The sequence below is a fragment of the Magallana gigas genome, chromosome 6 (genome assembly GCF_963853765.1).
Source record: "Magallana gigas chromosome 6, xbMagGiga1.1, whole genome shotgun sequence".
In the NCBI taxonomy this organism is placed as follows: domain Eukaryota; kingdom Metazoa; phylum Mollusca; class Bivalvia; order Ostreida; family Ostreidae; genus Magallana; species Magallana gigas.
This window is the reverse complement of record NC_088858.1, coordinates 7777046-7791213: the sequence shown is the minus strand read 5'-3', so window position 1 is coordinate 7791213 and position 14168 is coordinate 7777046. Positions and strand designations below refer to the sequence as shown.

At 36.6% G+C, this 14168-nt stretch overlaps 1 long non-coding RNA gene across 1 annotated transcript; it reads left to right on the top strand.

Annotated features, from left to right (window-relative positions):
• Positions 1 to 3540: 3540 nt before the first annotated feature.
• LOC105317938 (uncharacterized) lies at positions 3541 to 5817 on the top strand. Its single transcript, XR_010714704.1, has 3 exons — positions 3541 to 3898; positions 4347 to 4518; positions 5333 to 5817. It is a non-coding gene; the product is annotated as an uncharacterized lncRNA (long non-coding RNA).
• Positions 5818 to 14168: the final 8351 nt, after the last annotated feature.

The following is a 14168-nucleotide window of genomic DNA, read 5'->3' as shown; positions in this document are numbered from 1 at the left end:
AAAATAAAGATAGCGATCTTTACACAAAATATAATTATATTACCCGCGTAACAAGTAAAGAAAGCAATAAATTATTCACAATTAATATTCACGTATCTCTTTGTTTTTCTTTATTGAATTAAATACCCATACGAGGTGTGTAGAAAAATGAAACTTATTGGAATTGTAAATTGGTACGTTGTTTAGATTGAACAGCGAATTATTTCATATATGGAAGTTGGTACTCGGTATACCTCGGCTGATCCATGTCTCGTACACACAGGCACCTGGCGTTAAATATATTTCTTTTTATAGTATTTAAGTTTGCTTCCTGAATTATTTTATTATAGTAGAGGAAATAATCTTACTTTATAAAAATAAATATTTTAACGTCAGGTGCCCGTGTTCGTACAGACGAATCATTCGGTGTTTGCCGAATGATAAAAAAGTCAACTAGAGTAAGTGAAAGTTTATGGAGTCTGTGTGGTCATTGTTCTTACAATGTTTAAATCAATAAAAAAAATATTCCACTCAAAAACAAGACACCATTTAAGAATGTTAATAGTATTTGTTGTACGTATTTGAATGAATTTTGTTACTTTATGAACCGATATTCAGTCACTACTAAATACTGCGTTTTAAAAAAGTTCAAGGAATGCATACATGTATATCTATACGCGGAAAAAATTGATTGAAACTAGTCAATTCAATCGTGATTCGCCTAATTCAGTGGCTAATATGAACACGATCAGATTTCTTACGAAATATGACAAAAACACTCAGTATATGTGATATTAATATACAGGCACAATTTTACAGGCATTTAGCAACCTTTTTAATGATTTTAAGACTGCGTTACACATGTATACTATGGGGAATTTCCATGTAAATGCCAAGTTGTGGAAACTTGAAAATGGGAATTTGAGAACTCAGCAAATGTCAAATGTCTATACCTCCATAACAAAGCCACGATGATTTAACAAACGTTATACCTGACTGTACTGCTGTTAAATGCTTAATTTCAAGGTCGCAGAATTTTGGGCCAGCGTTGCGTTTTCTGTGTATATCGTTGGACTGTATGATGACATGGAAGAAAAATTTGTTTCTTGATTACTCACTGTCCTCGCAAATATCATATCGTTCGGTGAATTCATCACATTGTTTTTTAACACCTGTTAAGTCATGATTGAAAGATAAGCTTAAGTAGATATGATGACATTGTTAAAAAGATAAGTAGACCTATATATGCAGATATATAACATAAAATGTTTACTCAAGCAGGTACATGGGTATGATGGAACAAGCGTCAGTCATATACTGATATTGGACAGGTTATCAGATAAAATGACGGCTTTTTTCTTGGAATTCTATTAGATTTTTGTAGAATATCACTTCACAAAATTTGACAGTTTTCATGGTCACCTTCATATTTTTTTCATACTTATTACTGTCAATTTACTTATATATTGGAGTCGTTAATATCATAAGCTTGCCATCCCTCTCTCTCTCTTTCTCTCTCTCCACGCATTTATCAGTAGCAGACGGCTAAATTAACGAATGTCGAGTAATCGTATTTCTAAATACCCGAACCTCGGTTTAGCCGATCACTGGTCCTAGCTGATAACTTGGTCCATAACCAGCTTTGTGTTACGCCATGTTAACTTTATAAAATTTAGTTTGACGGGCAGGGCTACCTCGAGAAATAACAACAAGCAACCCCCCCCCCCCCCCAAAAAAAAAGACTCGCTATCTCGACCTTTCTCTTACGTATATTGTGCTAAAAAAATAATAGATTTGTCGTTAAGAGGTACCATTTCATGACGTAGGTGTCTTTAATCTAATGAATAAGTCTCGTCATAATGGTTTCTTTTGTTGTTATATAAACCTATAATGTAACTAGTCTCTTTATAGTAATGTCATGTTATTCCGTTTTGTATTTTTCAGACTCGATTAATCATTAACATGTATGCATTTTAATTATTGCAGACCTATTATATAATTGCTTCCACTAATTGCATACAGAATTAACCTTTTCTGAGGGCAATATTATGTGTAGTGCAAAGGTGCGAGTAGCCTTATCATAACATCATAGAGAACTAAGCATCTGTTAAATTTTACAAAAATCATCCTTGATATTTGCGTCGATTTTTTTTTTTGGGGGGGGGGGGGGGGTATTTAGCCGGTGCTCACGTTCAGTTATCAAAATGTTTCTTTTTTAACAGCTATTTGGTGAGCAATATACTTTTAACATAGTAAAACTGCCCTCGGCGTCAAATTTATATGAAACATGACACACAGCTAACCGTGTCGCTAACGAGATTTGCGTGCATGCGAGCGTGCGCGTCCGCCAATGCTGATTGATCCCAGGCAAGGCGAGAAGGTGAGAAGTATTTTCTATTCCAGGTCTTTTTTCATGAGTTCACGATTTACCGATAAGACAAAATTGTTATTTACTGATCAGCTACCTGTGATGTAAATATACCTGCTTTGTTTTTTAATCTGAGAGGTCAGTTCAAAATAGAAGTTTCATTTTCAAACAGGTAATTGTTTACCTGACATACAGCAATCTAACAATGCAATCATTTATTCCATTTCTAATTGTCATCAAAGGGTTAAGTAAACAATAACACGATTAAAGGTATGAACGATTAATATTCCCCTTCATCTGTCTACATAAGTATTATTTATAGATACATATCAATACGGATAAATCTATTTGTACGTTGATTACTAATAAACAAGTACTTTTAAAACGAAATGTCAAATGGTCAATCTGTGAAAATAAGCTCGGCACCTCTCACCCCCACCCCACCCCCTGCTGACCTACAGGTGGGATGTATTAAAGCGCGAGGCTAGGCTAGGTAGCTGGCCGTAAAAGACCCATTAAATAGAAGATCTTATGACTGGGTACACAAATTTACACTCGTGTGTTCGTAACAATCCCCGGAGTGGCATTTAAACAAATCGGAAATCGGCAGCTGTGTCGAAGTCGAAACAAGGTACCCGTTATCATCGACTCTTTGTTGTGTTTTGGCCTTGGACAAGGTACGTGGTAAGAATTGCTGAGACTCTATGTTTGGATTGGTTGTAATATTTCCTCTTTATTTTGCATTCCGAAAGTTAGAAATAATTAGTCAACCTTTCAGATGTAAAGAAAGAGTTATACGTACAATTAGGATAAGGTAGTTTTAACAATATGCGAGTTGTAGTAATTTTCCGTCTTTGTGTGGGATGTGCCAAGTGTTGCTATCTTTAAGAATCAATTTATTAGTGACAAATTCCTTTTCCTTTTTCGCCCAGGAGACTCGTTTTGTTTACTTGAAAAAAAATTTATTTTTAGCATATATGCGTTCCTTCTGACATGCATGTGTGTTTAATTGAGTAAAACATTGAGTAGGAGCTGTTGTTTTCCTGAAAGGATACATTAGATAAGAGCAATAAATAGCGTAGAAAGAAATATACCGATATCTTAATTTGTACGTTACAGGATTTAATGTTCGACGCAGGTATGTAATTCACGCGCTTCATAAACACTGAAAATAGAGCCCATACTGTTGGTGGTTTTTTTTAATGAATCTGAAATTGATTGATAACTGTATATGTACAAGCTCTGCGTCTGCTTTCTTGTCAACCCAAGTTCCAGTCTTTGGTAATTCTTGATTCGCGCTGATAAATGTACATTTTGTTGTCAGTGGCGCCCGAGCGCCCGAGGCAGAGTTTGTGCCCATAGAACTTGTTCAAGTCTGCCTATTAATCATTACGGTTGTTCTTACTACGCTTTGTAACTTGGTGGAGAGAGGAAGTAACAATTAAAAGAGGGGAGAATCCATACACAACTTTTAACTGGGCCGACTAATTCTGTTCAGTTCCTTTGTCTGTGTCCAGGAAACTGGGAGGAAGTTGACGGGAAAGCAGATTGGTAATTTATTAATATCTGTTAACGAGTGTACAAGGGGACATCATGACGTAGATACATAGACCGTGAAACCAAAATCCGGTAATCTGTAACACAGAAGCAAATTTTTCAGTTCGCGAGATGTGTGTGTATTAAAACAAATGGCATGTCAGGTTGTGATTGGAGAACATGTTATCGCCATGTGCGTCTCGTTAGGGCTTCCCCTCGATTATGACCAGTTATTAACACCATAATCTCGTTGAGTGCTATTCGACGCTTTTTAAAATCCATCTTGTTGTGTTATTTATAATATACTTTCAGTGTTTCAATGAGCTAATATTGGCCTGGAAAAATACTGATTCAAGTTGTGACTGATTTGCATCTGTGGTACATGTACAGATATTATTGATTGGAGTGAGAGAGAAAAAAAAAACCCTTGAGTCTATGTAATTTTTTCTTTGGTTGAATATAGGTCTACCGCTCAAGGGAACAGCGCAAGGTTCACCAGTGTAACAGTTAGTGTGACCCACAGAATCGGTGGCAGCAGGATTGCCACACAGACTCTCCGTCCGAGGACAAAGGAATCTACTGGACGTCTTGACGGGAGTTTATGCCACGGATCATAGCTTCATTAATTCGCCAAGGTAATAATTCTTTATCTCTCGTTCTTTCTTACAAAATTATTCTATTTTCGATAGTTGCTCTCGCTCTCTCTCTCTCTCTCTCTCTCTCTCTCTCTCTCTCTCTCTCTCTCTCTCTCTCTCTCTCTCCACCAATCCTGTCATCAGGGCTATTCAGTTTTAGACAGGTGCTATATTTTTATGCTTCTGACCTCGATTATCCCTCGGTGTATTTACAGCCGTATTTTAAAAGCCTAAATCTGACAAAGACGTATCATTTAAAAATCAAAATTTAACCTGGGGTCATTTGAAAACAAGAAAGTGTATACCAATTAAAATCACAATCATCGTGTCGCAATTAAAAAAAAAAGAACGGATAACTTTTTTAATTACAGACAAAAGAACAGTAAACCCTCATAAACTGCACTATACATCACTTTTAGTGGTTTAATGTGGTTCAGAGTAGTTCGGTATTGCATATACAAATACATGCAGTGTACAGAATTTAACCCCGCCTACGGCTCTAAACATGGTAGCATTAGGTGTGATCTAACATTTTAAAAGGTCCATCGTACATAATGGAACCTAGCGAATATGATATTGGTTTATTTCACTTGTACACCGCGCGTACAGATTACTGGGTATAGAGTATCTACATGTATCTTATCAGTCCATCGCCAAGGGGATAAAAATTAATTCAGGATATGTGTTGAGTCGGTGGCCCCTTTTGTGCGTAGAGAGTTTACAAACCGTGTGGACGTGGGGATTATTATCATTTACCTGGTGACGGATATAGAGCCATATGTCAAAATAAGATGTTCACATTTTATGTTTAAAGGTTCACTGGTTCATGTCGGGTTGTTACGTCACGATTAAATCGCCGTGTAAACTGCACATCAAAAAAGGTGAGCGAACAGTTAAAGGCATATTGTTGTAGAGCGAGCCGAAGGTGAACCGGTGGAATAAGAACTTAAATCGATTTGACGCCGGTGTGTATCTATTATCTCGATCGTTCGGGACGCTCAGCGAGTTAATAGAAATAACACTTGAAAACGACTCCACTATTCCTTTGTTTGTCGCTAGACTAGGAATAAAAAATTATATGGACAGGGATAATAACATTAGCCCTCTTGATCAGGGACTTTTGAAAAATCATTGTTGATATTTATACGTTTATTTCGTTTTTTTAACAGCGGATTTCTTTTTTTCTGGAGAATTAAGTGATGGAATAATGCCATGACCATGAAATTAAACCCTGAACATGTTGGCGTCAAGAGAAAATATGTGGACGATATTGAGGGTCGTCCAGTGAAAAGAATTTCACCTTTTCACAACACCCCTAAGGAACGAAAGGAAGAAAGGAGGAAAATTTTAAAGATGTCCATTCAGAAACTGAGACAGATGGAAGACCCTGAATACTTCCTTACTCGGTCAGTGTTGATAAACAACACCCTTAAAAAACTGCAACAAGAGATACGCGAAGAAAAACAGTATCAGGGCTACAAAAACTGCATCTACAAATACAGGCCTAGTTATGGATACGATGTATTAAATAACAGTTATCTAACATCGGCGGATTCCGTGTTCGAGGATCCGTTTTCCCTTCCCGATGAATCGGAAAAAATAATCACGGACCAATTGACTCAAAGGTTGGTGAATGAAGGTCAGGAGGACCAAAAGAGTTCAGACTCCCCAAAGGCGGATCCAGAAATCTGTGCGACGGTTCTACCCGAAACTGAGTCGTTTTATGTTAACGAGGGTGAAAGTGATGTAGACTCTATGTCTGTGAGTGCCCAAGTGCAGAGATCGTGCAGCGAGAGACAGATATACAGTACTGATATAGATGTGTTAAACAATCTGATTCATGCCTTGGAAGAGACGTGACAAATGGCAAACTGTGCAAAATATTTCGACAATTTGTGTATGTGTGTGTAAAAAGGCTCGCAATCATTATTTATGTTTCTTTCAGAGAGAGAGAGAGAGAGAGAGAGAGAGAGAGAGAGAGAGAGAGAGAGAGAGAGAGAGTTGTCATTTATGCTTATTAATGTAGTCATATTCACAGAATGGTGTATATGTTAAGTTTATTTATATGCATTGTTTATTGATTAAAAGAAGTTGTCATGATTCACTTTAGCTTTCATCGGGTGTCTGGAATTCAGTGCATATTTATTATTATAGGATCAGCGGTAATTTTGCATAATGCTTGAACTAATCATTTACACCAGCCTAAGGCATATTTGAAGGGCCCTGGAGTGATACCACCGAGCTAGAAAAAGCACATAAATCTTGTGTACATTGTATATCAACATTGTGTTCCATCTGCAATGTAATAACTCGGTTCTATTTAAACCTCTGCTTACTCGTTAGGTATTTAATCACTTGACATATTTTTTTCCTTTGTTTGAAGAAAATTCCTTCCTAACTTCTGTTATACCTGACTGAGCAGATTCTTTGAAAACAGAATTTTCTTATGGAGTCGCTGTAATTTTCTTGGTATAAAAGTCAAACCCCAAAAATGATATGCATAATTTTATTGATTATCATTTCCGTATGTCTCTTGTACGGTCTTTTCCAGATATCCTCAAGAGATTGGGTTTTGATTAATTGATCCTCCGGCTGGTTTATTTAGCTTTTAAATTTAAATGGCACCGTTCAGAGAAAATACCGTCATCAATAGCTTTATAGTGTAAACAATCCGTCTGTACAAAAGATTTTTTTTTATTTCAAAGACCGTCTTTGATTAGAATCATTTCAAGATTTTTTGTATTTGGTAAAAAGAGAAGCCCAATGGCTGCAGACGACACAAATAAGGACAAAGTGTTTGTGAGGAAACCCTCAAATGGAAACATCTGTTAACGTTGTAAAGAACATGATGTCTTGTAGCAGCAGTCAGTGAATACAAACAAACGGCCCCACCTGCTGCGATTGATTTTTAAGCAGGGGGATCTGGCCACCCGATACATGCTAACCAGGCAAGCATCCGTGGTACTGTAACAGGGTTTTTAGACACATTAAATGGTGTAAAACGGAAAGAAAACGCGGCAAAGATTGGCCGGTAGCCGAGACAATGAGCCTTGCTCATTTTATGTGTAATTTTTTTTACTCTAATTTGTTAATTGTTTCCATTTGTGTGGAATTGCTGATGGAAATCAGACTGTTAACAAATATTAAATTTGCTAATGAAATGAATCAAAAATCCCTTCTACATTTTGCTGGAGATTGAGAGTACTTTTGGATATAATTGACCAATTTCCATTACTGTGATGACAGATGAGAGAAAATTGGGATCTCCTAAATCTTTTTCCATGCAAGAGCAGCTTCGATTAGTATAACAATAAGATGCCCTAAATTACAATTAGGACTATAACGAAAAAAGAGAAAGTGTTCACAGGCGATCGATGCTTGTTGGGCGTAATGACCCGTAGGAGTCTCCCGTTCATAGTCTCCAATACAGTATGACATTTCCATGCTCTTTTGCAGTTGAACACTATTTAGGAGGAGGTATTATTTTACCAATACAATAATTGAGGTATTCATTAATTAATTACAAGCTTCAGTCATTTTGCGGGCGGGCGGTTCAATTGGGAAAAAAAAAAGAATTTAACGGGGGAGTCAATATGTGGACGCTGAGCATGTTATCTGCATCAGATCCTACAGTCAACGGCTTGTCAAAATCGCCCAAATAACTCTATGCCTACACTACATATAAATTCCATTACTAAGGGATGAGCCACACATTCTGGGAAATTAGAGGGCGTTTTTTCATCAAAATTCGTTAACCTTCTTTAAAGAAATCAAGATTCATCATTTGTAAGTTTTTTGAGCAACCTGTAATTAATTTGGCGTGAAACAGGAAACTCTACGCTCTTTCTTCGAGTTTACATCAAACAATTTTTTTCTTTTATGATATCTTCAAAAATGATTATTTCTTTTGAGAAAAAATATAAATAATAAAAAGAAATGCTGTATAAAATCTAACATTTTTTTTAAATCGGTGCAAAACTTGCAGAGAGACAAAAAAAACTATACAGTAAAAGATAACATCGCATTGCGAAGCGAACATTGGGCAATAAAATGTAGGGTTTTCATAATTGGTTGAGTCTTTGTTCTCGGTGAAAAAAAAACAACAAGTGGTTGTATTCAGAGATCGAGAATAGCAGCGTGAAGATTTCAGGAAGTCGACGTACATTTCACAGACGATGTTTTATATTGCACGTCCCTTTTCGTACAAGCAGACGAACTAACACGGACGCGGAAATAACTCGGGCCTGCAAACAATACCATGTGTCATCAAGCCATATGTCTATTGGGATAAATTCCCTTTTTCTTTTGAGTAAAATATCATATTAACTTATTATAATTCAAATAGGATGCCATGTCATGTACATCCTGACATTTCCCTTCGTAATCTATAACACTTCGAGCATATCGAGTATGATTTCAATTAATTTTGACCTTGAAAACGAATAAAAAGAACTTAAATTTTAATATCTATTGACACCAACTTTTGATACCAACAGGGAAAAAAGAAAAGTATGTGTTGTAATTTTCAAAAGCCATTTCCTGCGTATTGCACAATTCGAAGTAGTTTCAGCACAAAGACACGAATTCTGCAGACAAGTACAAGCGGCATATTCGCTGATTATATCAATTGCATTGCTATGATTTCGTTCAGATACATAAATTTCCGTCAAATTCTGTAAGCACCGGCCGTTTGTTGTATAGCGATACGTGTCTGCATCTCGATAACGTCAATAAATAATTGAAACCAATGTTTTGTCTGATCATAACTGATTGGGGGCATGGAATCACACAGAAGTCTGCCTAGTATACAAATAAACGGACACGTGGAGATTAATAATAAGCGCCGATAATAGATACGCTTCATTGGTTTCTAACAATCTCATCAATTTTCGGTCGCGAGCAGTCTTTGGGCACTATAGTGTAACGGTCTTGACCAGAAGGTCAACACCCGTGATCTTCAATGGAAAACTACGCCTTTCACCTGGATATATAGTTTTCATCAGCACAATTTATCTGTATAATATTGACCGATCGTAAAGAAGTGACCCCTCTGGTGCGATCGTTTGGATTCAACAAATAAAGGACGAGAACCTTTGGTTACGAAGGGCAGTGACCTGTGGACGACTTATTGGTCTTGCAAGAAATGTCATCATGAAGCAATTACAACTGTGTGAATGTTTGTTTACACGAATCAACAGGGGTTTACATGTTCTTTGATGGTTCTTTATAATAAATACGTATAAAGCCCCAATCTTAGGATAAGAAAACCATGCTTTGATATCCAAAATTGGTATGTGTATATCATTTCATTTTTCATTTGATAATACTTAAATAATTTGCTTTTTTGTTTAAATGGTGAATGATTCAGCACTGCCTGTTTCCTTAATGAGACAACGATTAGTCATTTACATTTTAGAGCAATACAGTCTTCCTTCTTCATATTTACTGTAATATTCAAGTTTATAAAGCATGATTTGATTTTTGGAAGGAAAACTTATGTACTGGCACCCGTGTCGTAGTGTAATTGCAGTATTAAGCCCCCCCCCTCCCACCTTGGCGTTCATTAACTCGTTTAGCACTGAACAATTTAAGGTCGATACATGATGGTTATCGTGCCGAAATACCCTAAAAGGGATTTAAAACAACAAATAATCGATTAATCAGGAACGTTTTACTGATACTGTGACGGCTGACTGTCTTGCTTGCAGTACATTTGATTATGCTGTACCAAACCAATGATGGTCAAAATATATTACAATCTAGTCAAATTCGACATCGAACCAAACTGACCTTGACATATAATAAAGTAGAGCGGTTGAGTGGTTTGACATTTGACCGATCTCTTGGTCTTGGGTCTAACACAAAGATGTTCTTCGCTACAGCACACCACAAGGCAGACCAAATTTATTCGTTTTATATTAATTGACATCTCCTATTACTCGTCGCAAGGTGACTGATGAGGCAGATGCGGAATGGGTTTTTATTGAATAGATTAGCTTTGCAATCTGCTTATTCTATCAGCGGAGTCAATAACGCACAATCCAGACGAGCGAGCAGCCATTAAGCCAATTACTGCTGGTAAACTCGTCTTACAGTTCATTTTCCTCTTCTTTACACTTAAATAGACCGCTGATGGTAAACATCAATAATGCGGCATAAGATGGCACAACACAATCATCGGATGCCAGTAAGGATCCTAGTACCTCGTGCCCTTTGGCAACAGTTTCTCTACACTCTCTCTCAGGTATACAGGTATACCGAATAATTCCAAACATCAACGCAGGTGGGATTGTCTGCATTATACGCTGATAAAGTCGCGAGTAGATTATTATTTACTTGAGCATTGTTACACCGTGTGGCTGGCTCGAGTACGCTAGATTTACTCAAGGATAAATAATATTAGGGGCAATCATCTCTGGATTAAAGCATTAGCACTAAATGAGAAAATCATTGACCCATTAAGAAGAAACAATACGATGACTGGAGGTCAAATATACCTTTCCTGTTATTCAAACATTTGCAACGATGCTTAATTTACATCAAAATAAAAGTTCGATGAAAGGAAAAGAAATACAGCAAACAGATTGCAGTTCAATAAAGGCCATTGATGAGACGGGAGATGCACAAACACATGTGACCATAGATTTTAGTCTCTTTTGATGGCCAACAATATTTATCAAATTCAGGCTTGAGAGATCTTTTGCAGCAGGTGCAAACAAAAATGGCACATCTGTCTCCAAGTGTAATCAATAAATGCTGAGACAGCACATATATTAACATCAAATATGTTGACAATATTATTATATTATGGGCTTGATATAAATATACTTGAACATCAATAAAAATACTACGGCATTAGAGAGAGAGAGAGAGAGAGAGAGAGAGAGATTGTTTACTTTGAACTACATGTTTGCAGTGTTTTATTGCAATCTAGTTCATGGAAAGGGATTGCCAATTGCCCATCCTAGAAAATCGACACGATATAGGCAAGTTCGAATACAGTAGCCAAAAATACAGCATTTTACATATATACGGCCACCAATCGCTACAACGGGATTATTTTATGATCATCAAACACAAGCTGTTACTCCGACCCATAGTTTGGGAGGTGTAAAATATGACAGTTGTGTAATAATGATCCGAATGACATAACACCTGTCTATTTATGACCAAAAACACCTGAGGGTAGATCATGATAAATTACAGCACACACTGCATTCTCTTGGAATGACAAGATTAAGAGAAAACTTTTGCTTAATTTACTGTTCCCTAATACGTTTTAATAATGAGTAGTAAAGGAGAACGCAAATTGTTTTTTTTCTTGCAATACTCCCACTTTGTCCAAATATCACATTTTAAGTCACGTTTTATTTCTTTCTCGATGGTTACGTAATAATTTCATGTCAGATATTGCATGCGCAAAGTTACTTTCCAAATTCAAAGTAATTTGGTGGGTGTCTGGGAGAGGAAATCAAGAAAATAAAAGCCGGCCTTCAAGAACGTATAGTACACAACAAAGGGCATATTGCTGAAAAGAAAAATGCATATTTAGCGGATAATATTGAAGTGGTATATCATTCAGTGAGTTAAAAGGAAAAAGAAATCAAGTTATTACATTAAGAATAAATGCGTTAAAATATTCAGTTGACGATTTACATTAATGTAAACATAGTCAGATAATTTGCGATGTGAACATTTAAAGTTTCTGAACACTCTGAGATAAGTTTGATATTCGATATAGCAAAAATAAATACATCAACAAAGATAATGTACGGCCGCCATCTGGATCCGCTCACCGATTCTCGGCCAGCAACAGTCGAGCAAACCCATAAAATAACGATTACTAAAAAAAAAAATTAAAAAAAATCAGAACTGGCTTGTGTACTTTACAACTGAAAATAAGTTGTCAAACAAATCCAATACGCGATTTTCAACTCGCTTAAAAAAGTAATGTTAAAAAATAGAGAGAGAGAGAAAAAAAAAATCAGAAACTGGTCCGTGCACAGTACAACTGAAAATACAGACATCTTAAAGTTGTACAACATCTTAAACACGGTTTTAACAAACCACATTCGCCCGATAACTTGCTCGGCACTGTATCACTAAGCAAACTACATCAAATAATGCACGTATGCATTTCTAAGTCTCAAAGGAAGGTGATATGTTTGTTCCGAGTAGCAATGTTAAAGGGATAAGATATTTGAGATAATCGACCTCTGCTTTGGATACATGTGCATCAAAAGAGCGCTCAGAAAAGGTTATGTACATCAAACAAACCACTGTGTCTGCCTGCCTGTAAAAATGTGTGTAAGGTGGTTCATAAATTCGTAAAACATTCCTGGCGAGGGCGTATGTGTTCTCTTTCAAGAGGTAATATGTCCATTTCTCTATAGAGAATAGAGCAAATATATTCTATATATTAAAACACCAAATAATGGGTTTTAATTCCCGTAGCGTGCAGCTAGGCTCTATTGCCTATTGATCCCTAAAAATAAATACTAGTAAATAAATAAATAAATAAATAAATAAAAAAAGCAATCAAGATTTTAACCCCCCCCCCCCCCCGCAAAAATGCAAATTCCCGAATTTTAAAAGCTCATTCTCTAAAGAACCTTGAAGTGAGGAGAAATTAAAATCATCTTTGCAAAACAATCATATGTATCAAATGCTTTCTGGTTCTGCGAGTTAGAATTAACTTAGAGGCTCTAAATATATTGCCACCTTGTAGGCTCCAGTACAAACACATGTTTGTGTGTAACAGAGTGCATATGGAGTCTCCGCCAAAGTACAAATATTAAACTGTGTCCTTTTGGTTTGGATCATTGAATAGTACATTCTAAGAGTGTGTTCTTTTTGTTATACAGAGCTCCTGCTGACTTTAAATCTAAGTTCGTTCTCGGCTATAACTTCTAAAGGTTAACTCAGTGTAGACGGCCATTGCATCTACAAACGATCACAATATGACGGTTATATTGATCGAAACAAAAAGGAGCTTTCCCACATCGTTGCATTTACGTGAATTATGTTTTTTATGTCATTATTTTGTTTAGCCTGCGCGACTTTAAATGACACAAAAAAACCGTAATGCATACTGCATGACATTACGTCACTCAAAGAACGCGGCGATGACATCAAGTCTTACGACTTCAGTGAAATGTGCTCACGTACGTCACAAGGGTGTTTTAAATACGTAACAAAACAGAAAATATGCCAATAATAAACCAACTGACAGAAATTATCGATAAACTCTTTTAAAATAAAACGATTGCCATATTTAGTGCATTTTAAAAAGTGTAACCGAACTGAAAATCAGGAAATAATGGAGGATGTGAGGCCAAGTTTTCTGAGGGTTGTTTCAGTGCAGTGTTCGACAGAGATTAGAACCAGGTAATAGGGTACACACGGGAGGTTTGACAGCAAGACAACGCTGTCCTTAGAAACACCTGTGCTATCAGGACTGTTCTGTATACATTGTAAGAGGTCACTGAAAGGCAAACTGTAGAATGTTTGCAACCAGGACGTGATCCCCTAAATAAGTGTGGACCCTGGTACATGTACCTACACGGTCAAACAACCCCCAGTAGCTGACCACTTTTTATCAGAGTGGGAGAAAACAATCAAAGATTAAATGCTGTGGTCAAACGTTTACT